General features: G+C 39.7%; 1 long non-coding RNA gene across 1 annotated transcript; it reads left to right on the top strand.

The window, feature by feature from the left end:
- The first annotated feature begins 378 nt into the window (after positions 1 to 378).
- Positions 379 to 3,047, top strand: LOC133050853 (uncharacterized). Its single transcript, XR_009691713.1, has 3 exons — positions 379 to 465; positions 1,714 to 1,845; positions 2,928 to 3,047. It is a non-coding gene; the product is annotated as an uncharacterized LOC133050853 (long non-coding RNA).
- The last annotated feature ends 15,098 nt before the right edge of the window (positions 3,048 to 18,145 follow it).

Raw genomic sequence — 18,145 nt, 5'->3', positions numbered from 1 at the left:
ACGATAATTGAAAATTCAGCTACAGTCTCACTAACTATAATTAAAATGCCCCATAGCCACATGTCCTTCGTGTCTACCACATTGGACAGGCAGTATAACAGTTCCATCACCACAGAAAGTTCTATTGGCTTGCACCCTTCTAGATGAGGTTAAAATCACAAAAGGGAGAGAGGTTGGGTCCCTAAATGATGGCTGAAGCAGTCACACCGTCACTACCACTCATTGGATTTGATTAAATAAATAGATAAGCTTCTGTTGTGTTGAACCCTTTAGACATGGAGGTTTATCGTTCACAGTAGGTAGTAACCTCTTATTTGATAAAAGGGTCTTGCGTTAAGATACTGAAGCGTTGAGTTCACTTCTCTCTCAGCAGATGGTGGAGAACGAGTCCCACTTGAAGAACTGTCTTGTCCAAGAGCAGAAAATCAATGAATTCCTAGGATTTGGTCCATAAAGATTAGTTCCGTAAGTATGGAGATAAGTATCAAGGCCTTCCTATGGGCTTTGAAGAACATTCTTTTAAGACTTTAGAGCCTGAAGATCTGTACACCTTGCTCTTTGATGCAGCCTTAGCATGTTTCTGCAAATTTTATCTACATGGATGGAACACCTGACATCTGCAGCTCACAGGTACTTTAAAATGAACTGAGAAGTTAGCAGTCCTGGCAGATCACAATCCCCCTTATCTCAGGGAGTGGAAACTGAAATTCCCAAGGGGCCATGCACAGTTATAAAATAATATTGCAACAATTTTATAGGTGTGTTAGAACGTGACCTGGGCCAGTCATGAATATTTTGTCTACACAGGGTTGCTTTATAAAAAGCAGTGGTGTATTTTATTTTAGAATGTGTGGAAAGAAAAGTTATTAGAGCCCTTTTTCATAAAGACTTCCACTCACATCTGTAAAAAGCAATCTTCAGAATTTTAATTTTTAAAATTTGCAAATTTTCTTGTTTCTGATATTTCTTGTATACACTTGTACCATTGATGTGGTATAAGGTTATTTTAGGGCTACAGGGAAAGACACTTCTAATTTAGTAGCTATGTTTTCCTTGCTTTCTTATTATAGTCATAATATGTAGCAGATGATTCTGACTTCCCACTTAGTGATAGAAATTTTCCTTTTAAAATAAATTTGCTTAAGTTAAAATACAACTCATATCAAAGGGAAAAAGATATTAGTAAATAGCAGTACTAACACAACGTGGATACAACAAAAATTCTGAATGTGGTGTGTAAATGAGTCATGTCTACACATCCAGGGTCTGTAAGTGCCTGGCCAATGGATAGGATTTCTTTCTTTGTTAAAATGAATAAATGAGTTTTTATTTATTTATTTTGTTGAAGTAACACTGATTTATACCTAAGTTGTATCAGCGCTTGGTGTTTGCTAATCAGCTTTTTGTCTTTTTTTGAATTTGAATTGCCTTACACTTTGTTCAGTTCCTGGCATAGAGGGAATGGTGTATGGATGATGGTGTAATGCCTGAGCCTTGAATACAAAATAAAGACTGATCTTCAGGGCACTCATGCCTATCCCTGGGATGTTAGAGTAAATTCAATCAGTCTACTCAGGTAAAACAGCTTATCTAGGTGTGAGTAAAAAATGCTTTCCTTTCCCTAAGCTGGAATCAAGTTCAAGAATCATGTAAGATTGTTGCATCAGACGCTATGTTCCTGCTCTAGTGATGAACTCTGTCCCTTCCACTCAGCTTGCTTCCTGAGAGGACCCAGTGGAGCAGAGGCACTTTCTGGGCCACATCACCCCCAGAGTTGGGTCCTATTGGCCAGTGTCAATGTTGCTGTTCAGACCCCATGGCCTCCCAACTTTGAAATCCCATCAGGTAAGTATCCAATCATCTGTCTTAGCCACAGTGACCCACTGAGTCTTTAGTTACCCTGGGGCTGGGACCTGTTTCCCTAACAGAAACACATATTTTAAATGACATGAATGATAGAGAGCTCTCTCTAAAAGATTTAGAACAACCAACCAGAAGTTCCAGAACATACCCTAGTTTGTCCAATCAGTCTGACAATTAAGAGAGAGAGTCAGGACCCCTGTGTTCTGATCATTGCCAAGGGTTTCTCATTCAGGGCTCTGTAATGATGATCAGAGAGGCTCAGTGCATATTAACGGTTCCAGGAGATAAAAGGAAAAGCAAGTTGTGAAAAATAAAATAAAATCCCTCAACAATTGTCTGTGATTTATGGAATTTTCTCAAGGGAAGATCATTTAGCTAAACTCCAGGGACAGTGGGGCCTTGGAAGAGAGAGAACCCAGAGTGAGGACTGTACCCACCATGGTCCTCAGATCCATTCTTTTAATGTAGTTTGCTTCTTTCCTAGAAGACTTTTAAAAAATATCACACTAATTCAATATGTGTGGTGAGGAACTGCCCTCACATTTCACAGTTTCACCTTAAAAGTGTCCTACTCTGTCTGTTGTTGGTCTCCTCTCCATACACTAAAAAAAAAAAAAAAAAAATAGAACTTGAACACCCTCTCAAGATTAAAATGGGGGGAAAAAAGTTTTAAAGGGATTGATCTGCTGAGAAAACTTGCATCCCTCACCTAGTACAGATGTTATTCTATAACCTCATAGGCCCTCTGTCTAGAACTAAATTTATTGTTTTTCATCGAAATCATCTCTTCTGATTCGTCCATTTCCATCACTGGTGGTTTTGTCCCCCACGTGCTCAGAAGCTTGCAGTCTCTGCTCCCCCACCCCCAGCTCACGCTTAGCCCCAAGGGCTGAGTGAGGGCTCACTCTTCCCATCCTTACTGCTGGAAATGCCTGACTGGTTCTGGCTCTGGTCCTGGTTGTACTTTGTGACAGAATCTCTCGCCTATCTCCCCATGGCTGTCTGTCACCTCCACACTTGTCTACTCCCCACTATCTCATTCTCCCTGCTTTTCCTTCCTCCAGATCCTTGCTCATGCTGGTTCCAGTCAGATCCTGGGATGCCCCTTCTCACCTCCCTACCTGCTGCAACCTCATCCTGTCCTGCCGGAACCTCCATCCCCGCCACCCACGGTTATCCATCTGCTGAGCTCCTGGGAGTCGGTGAAATGGATTGCTGGCCATTTTTTCAGTCTGCTTCAGATGCAGTAGATCTTACCTTGACTAGAGGTTGCCTGGAATACTACATGTCCTTCTGCATCCCTGTATCCCTCTATCATACCCAACAGTTTCATATACATGATTATTGTTGAATAAATGATGAATGAATGCTTCTGAGATAGATTTTTAAAGATGAGGAGGGGGGAAACACGAGCAGGAGCTGTCTGAAGAACGAATCCTTATTTTAGATCCTACTGAGTGTTTCTGTCGAGGACTCTTTGGACTATGAAAACAGGAACAATTATGGTGTAAATGGACTTTGAAAATAGCAATAATTAGGTAATTAAAAATGTACTTCGGTTTCATTATGGTGTCCATAAAATTCCACCATCGAAAAACAAACTATTTTAACATATTTTACTTAATATAATTCATGTAATTGTGATTTTTATGTTCCACCTAGTTATGCAATTAAGTAGTACATGGCTATTTCTTACAATTAAACATTGCGAAAATCTGCTGCCAGTTCGGAACACAGAGTATGATATATTTAACAACTTTTTATGCTAAACAGTAGACACAGTGAACATTATATTCATTTAATTCCATTTTAATTAGTTGAATAATATTTTAAATGTGAATTTAGGCCTAACTAGAATGGCACATTACTTGAGGTTGTTTTCTTCCAAATTACATATCTGTAACTTGTTGATGTTTTTCACAAAAAGAAACAGTGGTATGTGTGGGCGCCTGAGTTGAGAATAAGGGAGCCTTCCCAGTTTTCTGTCAAAGCTTCTCAATCACTGGTTAAAACTATTCTAGTGGCGCATGGATTCCCACATGCACTCTTGAAGAGTTAACCCCCAGAAACTCAGAGAATGTGTTCTAACTTTGGCTGAGGCCTGAGGCAGCAAGAAAAGGCAAGGGTCAGAGATTCCAGCTCCTCTGGCTTCTCCTGCTCTGATGAGAGGCAGCCTCAACTCCCCCACCAGTTGCCTCTGGCCCTGGGCCTTGGCCCCACTCACACCGCTGAAGCTCAGAAGAGGGCCTGTGCCAGCCCATGGTCAGCCACTCCCCCGAGGGCTTCTGGCCTCCCTTTCCCACACACTTCCTTCCCATCTAACGGGACTGCTGCTGAGTGAGCCTGGAGCCTGGGAGGGATTCCCGAGGCAGTGGAGATGAGTTCCCAAGGAAGCACAGGGATTTATTCGGGAGAAAGGGGAACTTAGAGACACCAAGCTCTGCCTCGGTTTCCTGACTTGCCCTGTGTCATTTCCAGGCACTTACTGCCCTGGCATAGAGGGTCCCCAGCAGTCTCCCACTCCCATCCCACCTAGATCTCCTTTCCTTCACTTTCCCCATCTACCGAGTCTTTACTCCTGGATTTAAATGTCCTGAAGAAGATCTGTGGACTTCGGTCTACTCCAAAATCATGTCCCACCTTCTCTGCTGGCTGGGCAGACTACGCCTCCCCAGGGTCCAGACTAACAGCCTGACTTGTCCTCCTTCTGTTCCCAGATGAGAACGAGAACTCTGCACCAAGTCAGCCCCACGTGACATGCCTTGATGGGAGTCCTGCAACAATGTGGGAGGGGTGCAATCAGCTCTTGCGCTTCAGGGACTCCTCCTCTCGGAGCTCGGGTAGTCCTGGCTGTTCCTAAGTGACCGTGCTGTTCATTCCATTTGCCTGACAATTGCCATTCCAAGTCCTCTTGCCCTTGAACTCTCCACGGCTCAGCTCCCATTCTGCCTGTCTCACTAGACCTCTTCCTAGTGTTGCCTCAGACCCTAAGGACTGAAGGAGATGAGGCATGGGAGGGCTTAACAACCAACACGACAATAACAACAGTAACTGGTGCTAACTGAACACCTCAGCCCTCAGTACATTGCATTAACTATCTGATTTAGCTCTCCAACATGCACAAAGGTAGCTAGCCACTCCTAGTAACTCAGCTTAGGACAGTTAATGAGGCGGGTTCAGAGACATTCTGCCTACGAGAGAACCAGTCTCAGAACCAGATGATCTGACTTCGGGTTCTGCGTCTCTAATCACTACTCTCTCCTTCCTCCCTAGCAGTGTTCATTCTCCTATTTCTGACTCTATGGCCCTATGGACTAGAGCCTACCAGGCTCCTCTGTCTATGGAATTTTCCAGGCAAGAATACTGGAGCAGGTTGCCATTTCCTACTCCAAGTGATCTTCCCGACCCAGGGATTGAACCTGCATCTCTTACATCTCCTGCATTGGCAGGTGGATTCTTTACCACTAGTGCCACCTGGGAAGCCTGCCTCCCCAGCAGGGGAACCAGCAAAGAGTAAGCAAGAGTTATTATTTGCTGCATTGAATCCCAAGGAATAACCCTCTTTTTCTTTGTTCCTGTTAGTTTTGAGATCTGGGTCTCCTGACTCACTGTTCAGTTCACAGTTAATTTCAGCAAGTTTTTTTTTTTTTTTTTTGTACCCAGATGGCTGAGTGACTTTGGTAGGCTCAGATCCTGGCTTTCCACCTGGGGTCTCTCAGGGCTCTATCTTTGGACTCTTAAGTCCATTTGAACTCTGCCAGAAAATCTGCCAGTGGACTTGGACTTAGCATCTGGCAAGCTGGATACCAGACCCCCTGACCTGCCTCTTGAGAAACCTGTATGCAGGTCAAGAAGCAACAGTTAGAACTGGACATGGAACAATAGACTGGTTCCAAATAGGGAAAGGAATACATCAAGGCTATATATTGTCACCCTGCTTATTTAACTTATATACAGAGTACATCATGAGAAATGCTGGGCTGCATGAAGCACAAGCTGGAATCAAGATTGCCAGGAGAAGTATCAATAACCTCAGATATGCAGATGACACCACCCTTATGACAGAAAACGAAGAAGAACTAAAGAGCCTCTAGATGAAGGTGAAAGAGGAGAGTGAAAAAGTTGGCTTAAAACTCAACATTCAGAAAACTAAGATCATGGCATCTGGTCCCATCTCTTCATGGCAAATAGATGGGGAAATAGTGGAAACAGTGGCAGACTTTATTTTTTTGGGCTCCAAAATCACTACAGGTTGTGACAGCAGCCATGAAATTAAAAGACGATTACTCATTGGAAGGAAAGTTATGACCAACCTAGACAGCATATTAAAAAACAGAGACATTACTTTGTCAACAAATGCCGGTCTAGCCAAACCTATGTTTTTTCCAGTTGTCAGGTATGGATGTGAGAGTTGGACTATAAAGAAAGCTGAGCACTGAAGAATTGATGCTTTTGAACTATGGTGTTGGAGAAGACTCTTGAGAGCCCCTTGGACTGCAAAGAGATGTCCATCCTAAAGGAAATCAGTCTTGAATATTCATTAGAAGGACTGATGCTGAAGCTGAAACTCCAATACTTTGGCCACCTGATGTGAAGAACTGACTCATTGGAAAAGACCCTGATGCTGGGAAAGATTGAAGGCAGGAGGAGAAGGGGACAGCAGAGGAAGAGGTGGCTCGATGGCATCACCAACTCGATGGACATGAGTTTGAGTAAACTCCAGGAGTTGGTGATGGACAGGGAGGCCTGGTGTGCTGTAGTCCATGGGGTCACAAAGAGTTGGACACGACTGAGTGACCGAACTGAACTGAACTGAATTGAAGCTGGAAGTCTGTCTTGAGGTCCCCAATCACAGCATTGTATTTATGATGCTAGGGGCATCAGAGTCCTGACCACTTTGCTACCTTCAGCTGCACTCACCCCTCTATTCCCGTCTTGGTTCCCCCAGCCTCAGCTACACCTGACCCTAACTACTATCCTCTTAAAAACCCAGCATGCCTTGGGCCTTAAACAACTCCAACTTGGCTAATATTGAATAAATGGTTTCAAGAGGTAGCAGCGGAGCATAGGGCTGCACGCAAAGCTGTGTTGTCAGATGCCACTGGGAGAGAGGCTGCCATGATCTCAGATTGAGCTGTGGCATCTGGAGAGCCATGTCTTGCTGCAGACTTTGCCCTCACTGTGTGCTGGGCTGTGCTCCGTCATGTTTGATTCTTTGCAACTCCATGGACTGTAGCCCACCAGGCTCCTCTGTCCTCCAAGCAAGAATGCTGGAGCAGGTTGCCATTTCCTACTCCAGAGGATCTTCCCGACCCATTTTTGATCGAACTTGCATCTACCATGTCTCCTGCATTTCAGGTGGATTCTTTACCCACTGAGCTACTTGGGAAGCCCTCACTGCTCCTACATAAAACCAGCCATGACAGATCTCCTGGGAGGTGTGCTTCCCATACATCAGGCAGAATGTCGCTGCTGTTTCCAATTCCCAAACCAACTCTGAAAGTTCCATATTTATTATTCTAACTGTATAGAAGAAAACTGCAGAGCATATAGAAGACAAATTTGTTTTTGTTTGCTCAGAATCCTTTTTTTTTTCTGGTAATAGTACCTTGATTTTTCTTGGGACACACCCCTTTCTATCTATATGGACTTACTGGACTACATTTTAAGCCCTTCCTTGCCTAGAGATAGGCATATAATACAGGCTAACGAGACTGGATTCTTTTTTGCTTGCAAGTCTGAATGTCGAGAGAAGGGATGGAAGAAATGGAAAATGATTGGAGCCAGTTTATCCGGATAGCATTAGGTCCTGGAGTCTGGATCCCGGGGCTGCTCAGACCTCATCCTTTCCATGATCCTTTTTTCAGCCCAGCTTTCACTCCCTAAGTGACTCAGATCCTCCTCACATTTGCCAGAGTTAATTTCTGTTGCTTGAAACCCTAGAACCCTACATGACAGAGGGCTGGTCATTCATTCATCAGTGCAAGCTCCAGAGCATCCTCTCTCTGCATGGTGCTGGGGGCATGGTGGTGAGGCGGGCTGAGTTTCTGTAATCAGCAAGGGTAGTCACTCATTCCACTCTTGAGTATGTTTTCAGACCAAGGAACTTTTCCTGGGTCATGCACAGGACTATTCCATGGCTTGATGAAATTCAAGGTAGGTTGTCACACATCTGTATTATTTTATAGATCTGTGTTGTCTTGTCCACACTTTGCTGGAGGATCAGTCAACTAATAGTTTCCTCCACCTTGGCACTAAACTGTTGCATGGATAAAAGTCAGGTATCTTGAACTACGAGAATAATTTCCTCAGAAAAGTGTCCATCCAGTTGGCCATTTCATTTTTTCTTGGGGATTTTGTGAAAGATGGCTTCCTAAGGGTCAAAAGAGACCCTAATAGCAGATCAAGAGATATGGCTTGATTTGTGGATTTATCACAAAATTCCATTGTGGTATTGGATAAGGTGGTGGCCTTCTGTGAGTCTCAGATTCTCTTTAGGTAAATTGGGAAATTATTCCAATGATCTCTAATGCCCATTCTGCTTTGGTAGCTTCTAAACATCTTCTGTCATAGGGAAGCTCTTGGACAAAGAGAGAAAAAAGGCTGTCCCTCCTTGTGATTTGAAGGTTCTGTATGGCATAAAAAGAGTTAAGCTTTGCAGCACTTTGCAACATTGATAAAAATGTGTGTACTTTAATTTCTAATAAAAAAATCAAGCAGGTATGAATAGCAATAAAATTGCTCAAAAATTGTTCAAATTGAAGGGAAACAATTGGAAATGGATTTGGAAATACAATGTTTAGCTAAGCAAGCTATAATGTTCTGTTATTTTAATCAGCATTGTAAAGTAATTTAAATAATGCGGGAAGAGACTTTTATACTTTAATATATAATCACTTTTTTTCAATGCATTCATCAAAAGGCATTTCATGTTAATGATTCTATGGCTGATGACAGATACTGGCAATAATGGTCTCTCGTCTGCTCTCAGCTCATATTTGGAGCTTTTTAGATTTAACTTTTTTTCTGCTCTTCCCTACTACTCTTAAAGGAAAATTCCCGTATTTTTGGGAAAAAAATGTTGCTCCTAAATGTTTCAAGAGAAACATATTTTTTAGCAAGAAATCTAGAACGTTCCCCTGATATGATTTCTTCTGTAGCACCAGCAGGTTGGAATGGAGTTCAGTGGTCATCTCAACCACTCAGTTGCCTTCAGGCCCTTGAAACTCAAAATGCATGAATGTGTCTTTCCCTTTAAAAATCTTCTCCAAGGACAGGTGAGATTCTCTCACTCCATAGCTAGTTTGTCTATAATTTTAATAAATAAATACTTATTGACAGTTGAAGATTTTGCATGAAGGAATGACAAAGAAAGTTTCCATCTTATGATTGAATTTATGTTAACTGTTAATATTATTGAATGACTCTTTTTGAAATCTATTTTTAAAGAGTCATTTGAATTATTCTTGCTGCATTCTACCTGTTTATGAAGCCCCCATACCCTCCAGAGAGAAGGGTTCAATGCCAGCCCCCAAATGGGGAAAGTAGATCTCCAAAGATGATAAGGCTTGGTCTTGCCCTTGCAAGAACCTTCTTTCCTCCCCAGATAAAACACACTTTCAGTGTCACCTGCATTGCTTCTGCCCATCCTGGTACTTGTTCAGTGAGGAAAACTCACCTATCCATCTATCCATCCATTTATCCATCTATCTACCCACCCATCTATCCCCACCTCCAGAGTTTCCCCAGGATAAGAATAAAACTTAGCCCTAGATGTGTCTTTGCATCTGAACCCTATTTCTGGACTGGAGAGCTCCTAGTTTGACTATCCAGAAACATTTTCGGAAAGGCAGCCTAGTTTTCATCAGCTAAGCCTGAGACGGTGGAGCTGGATTCAAAGCACTGAGGAGCCCGGGGGAGCTGGCAGCCAGGTGGGAGGAGGGGCCCAGGAGCCTCTGTTTGGGTTGAGTCTGCCCCAGATGGAGGGTCTGGCAGTCGTCCTCTCTTTGGGCTGGTTAGCGATGGATTGGAAACACATGGCAGACTCCGGGTTGGCGCTCGTAGCCACATGCTGCTCGTTGAGGTGGCAGGCTCAGCTCGAGCTGCTCCGGGGCAGGAAGGAAAGAGAGCTACCGGGGTCCCAGCTCTGGTCAGGAGGGCTTCCTGAGTCCTCCCCACCTGACTTCCAGGGGACGTCAGTCGCCCTTCTCCAGGAGAAGAGAGGTGAATCAAGGTGGGGAAGGATGACTGCTCAGGGTGAAAGCAGAGTCTAGAGCTGAGCTGAGTCCAGAACAAAGACAAGAGGGACAGGAGAGGGGACTTCTGTTCACCAGGGAGGGGTCCCTAAAACTCTCTGTGCTTCTCTTCTCACACCCGTAAGTGATAAGCCTTGTCAATTCCTATATCATGATTGAGAGAACTACCTAAAGGAACAAGGATAAAGCACCTAGCGCAAACCCTAGGGAATAGTGGCTTCTTGATATTGGACTTCTCAGGAAATCCACAGGAAGGCGGTGAGGGGCAGAGAGTAAGTCATAGTTGTGAAAGGGCATCTGTGTCCAGGGGCAACCCAAGAAAGACACCAGAAAGCTCTCAGGGACCCTGCATCACTGGCCCACCTCCTAGCCCCCCAGGACACAGCTGCAGAGCCCAGGAAGGACTGTAGTCCTCCTCAGAACTCAAGAGCATCCCAAATTCCATCTTCGAGGCATCTTCACTGCCACATGATGACAAAATCCACACCACTCAGCTCTTCAGAGCTGCTTGTTAACTCCTTTGGGTGCTAAGTGCTTCCTGGGTCTCCGCGGGGTTGCACTGGAATCCTGGTGTCCTGGGGAGGGAGGGGACACGTCTCACCCTGAGGATGTTGTGACCTACGAAGGAGAGGAGACATAAGTGCACCATGCCACCCCCGCAGGGCACGAGGCAAGGCTCAGAGCATGCCTTCCAGTCCCTCAAAGGGCAGGAAAGGTAAATCCAGACGGAGGCATGGACAGCCAGTCAGCTGGGAAAAGTGTTTCACTTTATTGTCAATCGAGTAAATGTGTGCTACAGCATCAATAAGTCAACCCTCTGCCTCAAAACTTCCAAAGATTAAAAAAATAAATTAAAAAAAACACTCTATCCTTGGTTGGGGTAATTGTGAGAAAATGCTGAGAGGGATGAAATTTGCTAGTACAGAGGCACATATATATATGGTTTGTGTATTTGATTTATGCAGTTTTGATATCATATGCACTGACTTTAGAAATCTCCCTTTGATTTAAGATGAGAGTCCATCATAGAAGTTTCCTAAAGATGATTAACTATATATATTAAAGTCTTTAGAAGTGAGTAACATTTGAGCCAGCTATTCCAAACCTGAGAATTTATCCTAAGAAAATTAACATATATGTTAACAAATGTTTAGCATGACAACAGGCACCTCAGTGTCATATCTAATTGGAAAAAATGGAATTTATCTAAAAGTCTAGTAATGATTGAGTCAATACAAAATCAGGGTATGCACAAATAAAGGAATCCTATTTGGCTAGTAAATGCAGAGGAGTAGGATATTTTAATGGAAAAATGTTGAAGAAAAAAGTCATGAAACAGAAAATAGGGTAAAATTAAAGTGGAATAATGTTTCTTTTTAATACTGCTTATCTATTAGTTTTCTATCTACCTATCTTTCATCTATTTATCTATATATTATTATATTGCCATTACTCATTTTGAAATTATTTTTTTGTAAATTTTGTTTGTAAAATGTTCTACATTAGCTTATTTTTTCCTATTTTTTTGGTCAAAGATCACTTTGGTTTTTGTACATAGACAAAGTAGCATTAGATTTTTTTTCCATTAAAAATGGGTCTTGGTGCTTTCTAAAGTTTAATATTGTAATTTGGTTTAAGAGAAGTAATTTCCAACTTAAAAACAAAAACAAGATAAAACAGAACCTTGACCATGGCCACCCTGAGAAGGAAGAAGGAGTCCATGAGAGGGAGAGGCTGGCCAGGCTGGGCTAGGGTAAGAGAGGGCCACTCACTGCCCTTGGTCCTCCTTCCAGAATCTAATGGGTAGAAGACAGCAGTGAACTCACGCTGTGGCCCGTGTTACCTCCTGCCCACTTTATCCACAGATGTTAAACTCTTGTTACAGAAAATTAGACTTAAGACAAGATGTTGCAGCCATGTAGACTATTTCTTTGGGTTATAGCTTATCTATTCCTTAAATTTTTTTTTCTATTAAAGTGTAGATTTTCAAAATCCAATTGCCAACGAATCTTGCCGACTTTGCTTTCTCTATTTTCATTAAATGCCTAAGAATGATTATGTCAACCTTTAATATAATTGAAAAAAGTGTACCAAACTCACATGTCTCAGATTTTCACTGCAGTGTTATTTATGTCAGTGAAGAGTTGGCTTGGTCTCCATTGACAGAAAATGGATAAACAGAATGTTGCATATATGGATGGTGGAATACTATGCAATAATGAAAATGAATTAAGTTGGTGCCAAAACCAATGTTGGATGATAAGGAGAAATAGAGTATATTTCCATAACATATTATCTATGTTTATGTTTGTATCTACTTGTATACAATATATGGAGGACGGCATGGCAACCCACTCCAGCCTGGTGGGCTACTGTCTGTGGGGTTGCAAAGAGTCAGACTCAACCAAGAAGCTAAGAATGGCACAGCACATATACAATATATTTATATTATATATTTATAGTAATGTATATTGGGTTGGCCAATAAGTTTGTTCATATTTCGCCATACGATGTAACAGAAAAACCCAAAGGAATGTTTTGCCCAACCCACTATGTTTAGAAATATGCTTTATCTCTGAAATATAGGATGGTACTACATAACTTTAATACAAAAATGCTATATTTTTTCATGAATAAAATATTTATTAATAAGTGAGGAAGAATTAGTAAGAACTGTAATAACTACAAGATCATATGGATTAGCATTCAGGCCTGACCATGATGGAATCAAGTGCAGTGGACTTAGCTTTCCCACCAGAAATAACTGTAAAACTGAAGGAAATTTATGAAGTATCTGTTTTCACACACTGGTGGTGAGCACCACATCTAACCATTTTCTGCAGGGGGAAGTACTTACACTTTATAAGCATCACAGAGATGTAGTTGAAATCTACAGTCAGGCCACACTTTGGGAGTATTAATAATTTTCCTTTTTCTAAATGTGCCATTTATTGTTCCTTTTCTCTCTTGGTTTGAGTATACTTGAGTATACTGTATTTATTTTATCTCCTCTGTTGGCTTTTAAGCTATGCTTCTCTGGTTTATTATTTTAGAGATTAGTCAAAGGATATTATGCATTCTTAGCTTATCACATTCTTCCTTGAATTAATATTAGTTTGCTTTACATATAATGAAGAACTTTCCAGTAATACACTTCTATTCACCTCTCTTTGTGTGTGTGAGGGTTATCATATATTTCACTTTTGTATGTTATAAACCCAAAACATTGTTATTATTTCTTTCGTTTTTAAAAATAGTTGATTTATAATGTTGTGTTAGTTTCTGATATACAGCAAAGTGATTCAGTAATATATAAATATAAATATTTTTTCATATTCTTTCATTTATTTTCCATTATGGTTTATTTTCTTTTCTTTTCCATTGTGGTTTATTATAGAATATTGAATATAGTTTCCTGTTCTATATTGCAAGACCTTGCTGTTTATCTATGATATATATAGTAGTTTATATCTGCTAATCCCAAACCCCTAATTTATTCCTCTCCTCACTTGCCCTTTGGTAACTGTATTTGTTTCTATGTCTATGAGTTTGTTTTGTAAATAAGTCAATTTGTATCATATTTTAAATATTTTAAATCCCACATACAAATGATATATATTTGTCTTTCTCTTTTTGGCTTATTTAACTTAGTATAATAATCTCTAGGTCCATTTACATGATTAGAAATGCCATTATTTCATTCTTTTTTATGGCTGAGTAGTATTTCATTGCATATGTATACCATATCTTCTTTATCCATTCATCTGTTTACAGACATTTAAGTTGCTTCCATGTTTGACTATGGTAAATAGTGCTGCTATGAACACTGGGATCCATGCATCTTTTTGAATTAGACTTTTCTCCAGATATATGCTCATGAGTAAGATTGCTGGAACAGATGGTAATTCTATTTTTAGTTTTCTAAGGAACCTCCATAATGTTTTCCATAGTGGTTGTACCAACTTACATTCCCACCATCAGTGTAGGAGGGTTCTCTTTCCTCCACATCCTCTCCATCATTTATTATTTGCAGACTTTTAAATGGCAGCCATTCTGACACGTGTGAGGTGATACCTTTTTGTGGTTTTGGTTTGCATTTCTCTAATAATTAGCAAAGTTGAGCATCTTTTCATATGCCTATTGGCCATCTGTATGACTTCTTTGGAGAAATCAATTTAGGTTTTCTGCCCATTTTTTGATCAGGCTATTTGTTGGTTTTTGTTATTGAGTCTATGAGCTTCTTGTATGTTTTGAAATTAATTCCTTTTTGGTTGTATCATTCGCAAATATTTTCTCCCAGTGTGTAGGTCATCTTTTCATTTTGCTTATGGTTTTCTTTGCTGTGCAAAACCTCCAAGTTTGATTAGGTCTCATTTGTTTATTTTTGCTTTTATTTCTATTGCCTTGGAAGATTGATCCATGAAATGTTGCTATGATTTATGTTGGACAATGTTATTTTTAACTTAAAGAGTCAAATGGCTTATAAAGAAACTATGAAAGGAGAAAAATGTCTTTTAGATTTACATTTTTTCCTTTCTCCTTCTTTTATGTAGACTAAGTTTCTATTTGTTACAATTTTCCTTCAGCCAATTTTTTGGGGTATGATGAAATAGCTTAAAGAAGTGGCCTTTACTTTGACCTCATTTTCCATGAATATTTTCACTGGATATAGGAGTCTAAGTTGGTTTACTTTTATTTCATCTTTTAAAATATGTTATTCCATTGTTTCTGATGAGGAATTAGCAATATTTGTATCTTTGTTCTCTTGTGTGTAAAAAGATCTTTCATCTTTGGCTGCTATTAAGAATTTTTTAAAAAATAAATATTTTCAGCAATTTGATTGTGATGTAACTAGGTGTAGTTTTCTTTGTGTTTACCCTGTTTGTGATTTGTTGTTTCTCTAATCTCTGGGTGAACACTGCTCATCAAATTTGGAAATGTTTTGTCATATTTTTTCCTGTTTCTGTCTTTGTCAGCTCCTGATACCTCATTTACACACATATTCAACCACATAACTAGATTACTTAGGTCTCTGAACCTCTATTCACTATTTTTCTCTTTCTTAGTGCCTCAGGTGGTATAGCTTCTCCTGACCTGTCTTCAAATTTACTGCATGTTCTTCTGATCAATACGCTGTTAATCCCACCCACTGAAATTTTCATTTCAAATATATTTTTCTATTCTAAAATTTCTACTTGATTCTTTTTCATAGTTTTCATTTCTCTGATGAGGTTTTCTATTCATTTACTCATTCCTGCTGCTGCTGCTGCTGCTAAGTCACTTCAGTCGTGTCCAACTCTGCATGACCCCATAGACGGCAGCCCACCAGGCTCCCCCATCCCTGGGATTCTCCAGGCAAGAACACTGGAGTGGGTTGCCATTTCCTTCTCCAATGCATGAAAGTGAAAAGTGAAAGTGAAGATGCTCAGTCGTGTCATTTACTCATTATATCCCCGAATTTCTTTAAGTCCTTAAACATATTTATAATATCCGTTTTAAAGTCTTTGTTTTCGAAATTCAATAACTGTTATCTTAGGGTCTATTTCTATAGAAAAAGCTTTATCTTTTCCTGGTTACAAGCCAAATTTTCCTTCTTTGCATACATAATTTATTTTTCACTGTGTGCTATATGCTATGAATGCTATATATGTGAGAATATATTGAGTCATCTTCCTCTAAAAAGTATTGAGATTTGTTGATAGTTAATTTATTGGAATATCAATTTGATTACCTTATGATTTACTTTTAATCTTTGTTAGGATGAGAGTAGTGTAATCTTAATTCTGAAGTTCAAATATCTTACTTTAAAGATGTGAGCTTCATGGAATTTCAATTAAATTCCTGGAATGTTTACAGATGTTTCTCCATTCTGACTGTCCAAAATTCCTCTGATTCCCAGTGCTGTATGTCATCTGAAATCTCCATTCGGTTCACATTCTCTTTTGTAGCTTTTTGTTTGCTTGTTTTGAGGTCTTACAAAGTTGTACCATGTATGAGCACATCATTAATATGCATCCAAAAGCTCAAGGAGACTTCTATGCAAGTTATTTGTACTCCTTCTCTGTGAAGTATTTCCTCTTTAGTATAGTGTCTTGTAAAGTGAAAGTGAAAGTGAAGTTGCTTAGTTGTGTCGATTCTTGGTGACCCTATGGACTATAGCCCTCCAGGCTCCTCCGTCTATGAGATTTTCCAGGCAGGAATACTGGAGTAGGTTGCCATTCCCATCTCCAGGGGATCTTCCTGACCCAGGGATCGAACTCAGGTCTCCTGCATTGCAGGCAGACTCTTTACCCTCTGAGCTACCAGGGAATTTATTTAGAGTATAGTTCTATCTTGTAAGCTCCAACCATCTCAGCTGCTCCAAATTTTAATCAAATCAAAGGAAGATATTGTTAAAATCGAGCTTCCCTGGTGGCTCAGTGGTAAAGAATCCTCCTGCCAATGTAGGAGACTCCGGTTTAATCTTCGGGGTCAGGAAGATCACCTGTGGAAGGAAATGGGAACCCACTCCAGTATTCTTGCCTGGAAAATCTCATGGACAGAGGAGCCTGATGGGCTACAGTCCATGGTGTTGCAAAGAGTCGGACATGACTGAGCAACTAAACAACAAACAATTGTCAGACTCAGTAAATAAGCAAGATCTACATGCTATTATAAAAGAAACACTTGAAATGTAGAGAGATAGGTTAAAAGTAAAAGAATGGGGGAATATGTACCATGCTGACAGTAAGCATAAAAAAGCTAGCATGGCTCTATCACTATCAGACAAAGAGATTTTAAGAAAAGGAAGTGATCAGAGTTAAAGAGACTACTTAATTAACATAAATGGGGCAATTCATAAAGAAGAAGAGCAGTATATATATAAAATATATGGACCAGATATCAAAGTTTTCAAACACAAAGAAAAACAAAACAAAGAGAAAAACAAAGATAAATCCATAATAATAGCTAAAGATTTTAACACTCTACTCTTAGTAACTGGTAAAGCAAGTTGATAACACCAGAATATTTGATGAACACTATTTGCCAATTTGACCTAGTTGACATTTATAGAGCCTGACATCCAACCACTTCATAATACATATTTTTTCCAGTGCACTAGAAATATTCACCAAGGTAGAACTTAAGATGGACAATAACACAAGTCTCTATACATTTCAAGGAAATAAATTTAAAAATTAGGAAAATTCTTTCATACCTGAATATATAATACATACTTCTCAAAAACCTATTAGTCAGAAGAAAAAATACTTATAGACATTGCCTAATATTTATAAATAACTGATAATCGGAACTTCCCTGGTGCCCCAGTGATCAAGACTCTGCACTTCCTTTGCACGGAGTTCAACCTGCAAAGGTTCAACCCCTGGTCTGCGCATTAAGATTCCACATGCCACAGGGTGTACCCCCCCAAATAAGAGTAAAAATAATTGGTAATGAAAGTATAACATATAATATTTTATAGGATACAGCTAAAGCAGTACTTAAAGGAAAAATATATTGCCTTACCAGTTAGAATTGAAGGTACTAAAATTCAAACTTAAAAATCTGAGGAAAACAAAATAAAAGTGTATAAACAAAAGAGGGAATAATAGAGATGAGTAGATATCAGTGAATAGAAATTAACAAACAGTAAAGGCAATGAATAAAACAAAAAATAGCTTCATTTAAAAGATTAATGAAATTGATAGGTAAGAGAGAAAACATAAATTTCCAATTAAAAAATTTCCAAGTGAAAAAGCAGGAGATATCCCCAGACACATGTTACACATATATTAAAAAGATAAACTAGTGTTATGAACAATCTTGTGTATATAATTTGACAGTTTTGATGGAGTTAAAAAATGCATTGAAGGACACAAATTACCAAAATTAATACAACAAAGTACAAAAGTTTATTAGCCTTATATGTGTTAGCTAAATTGAATTTGTAATTAAAACCTTTCTACCAAAAGCACCCAAGTATCACATGGATTCACTGGTAGATTTTATCAAATTTTAATAAAAAAAATAATACTAATCTTACA

Source organism: Dama dama, chromosome 4 (assembly GCF_033118175.1).
Source record: "Dama dama isolate Ldn47 chromosome 4, ASM3311817v1, whole genome shotgun sequence".
In the NCBI taxonomy this organism is placed as follows: domain Eukaryota; kingdom Metazoa; phylum Chordata; class Mammalia; order Artiodactyla; family Cervidae; genus Dama; species Dama dama.
The sequence above is the reverse complement of the archived record's forward strand: the minus strand, read 5'-3'. Positions and strand labels throughout refer to the sequence as shown.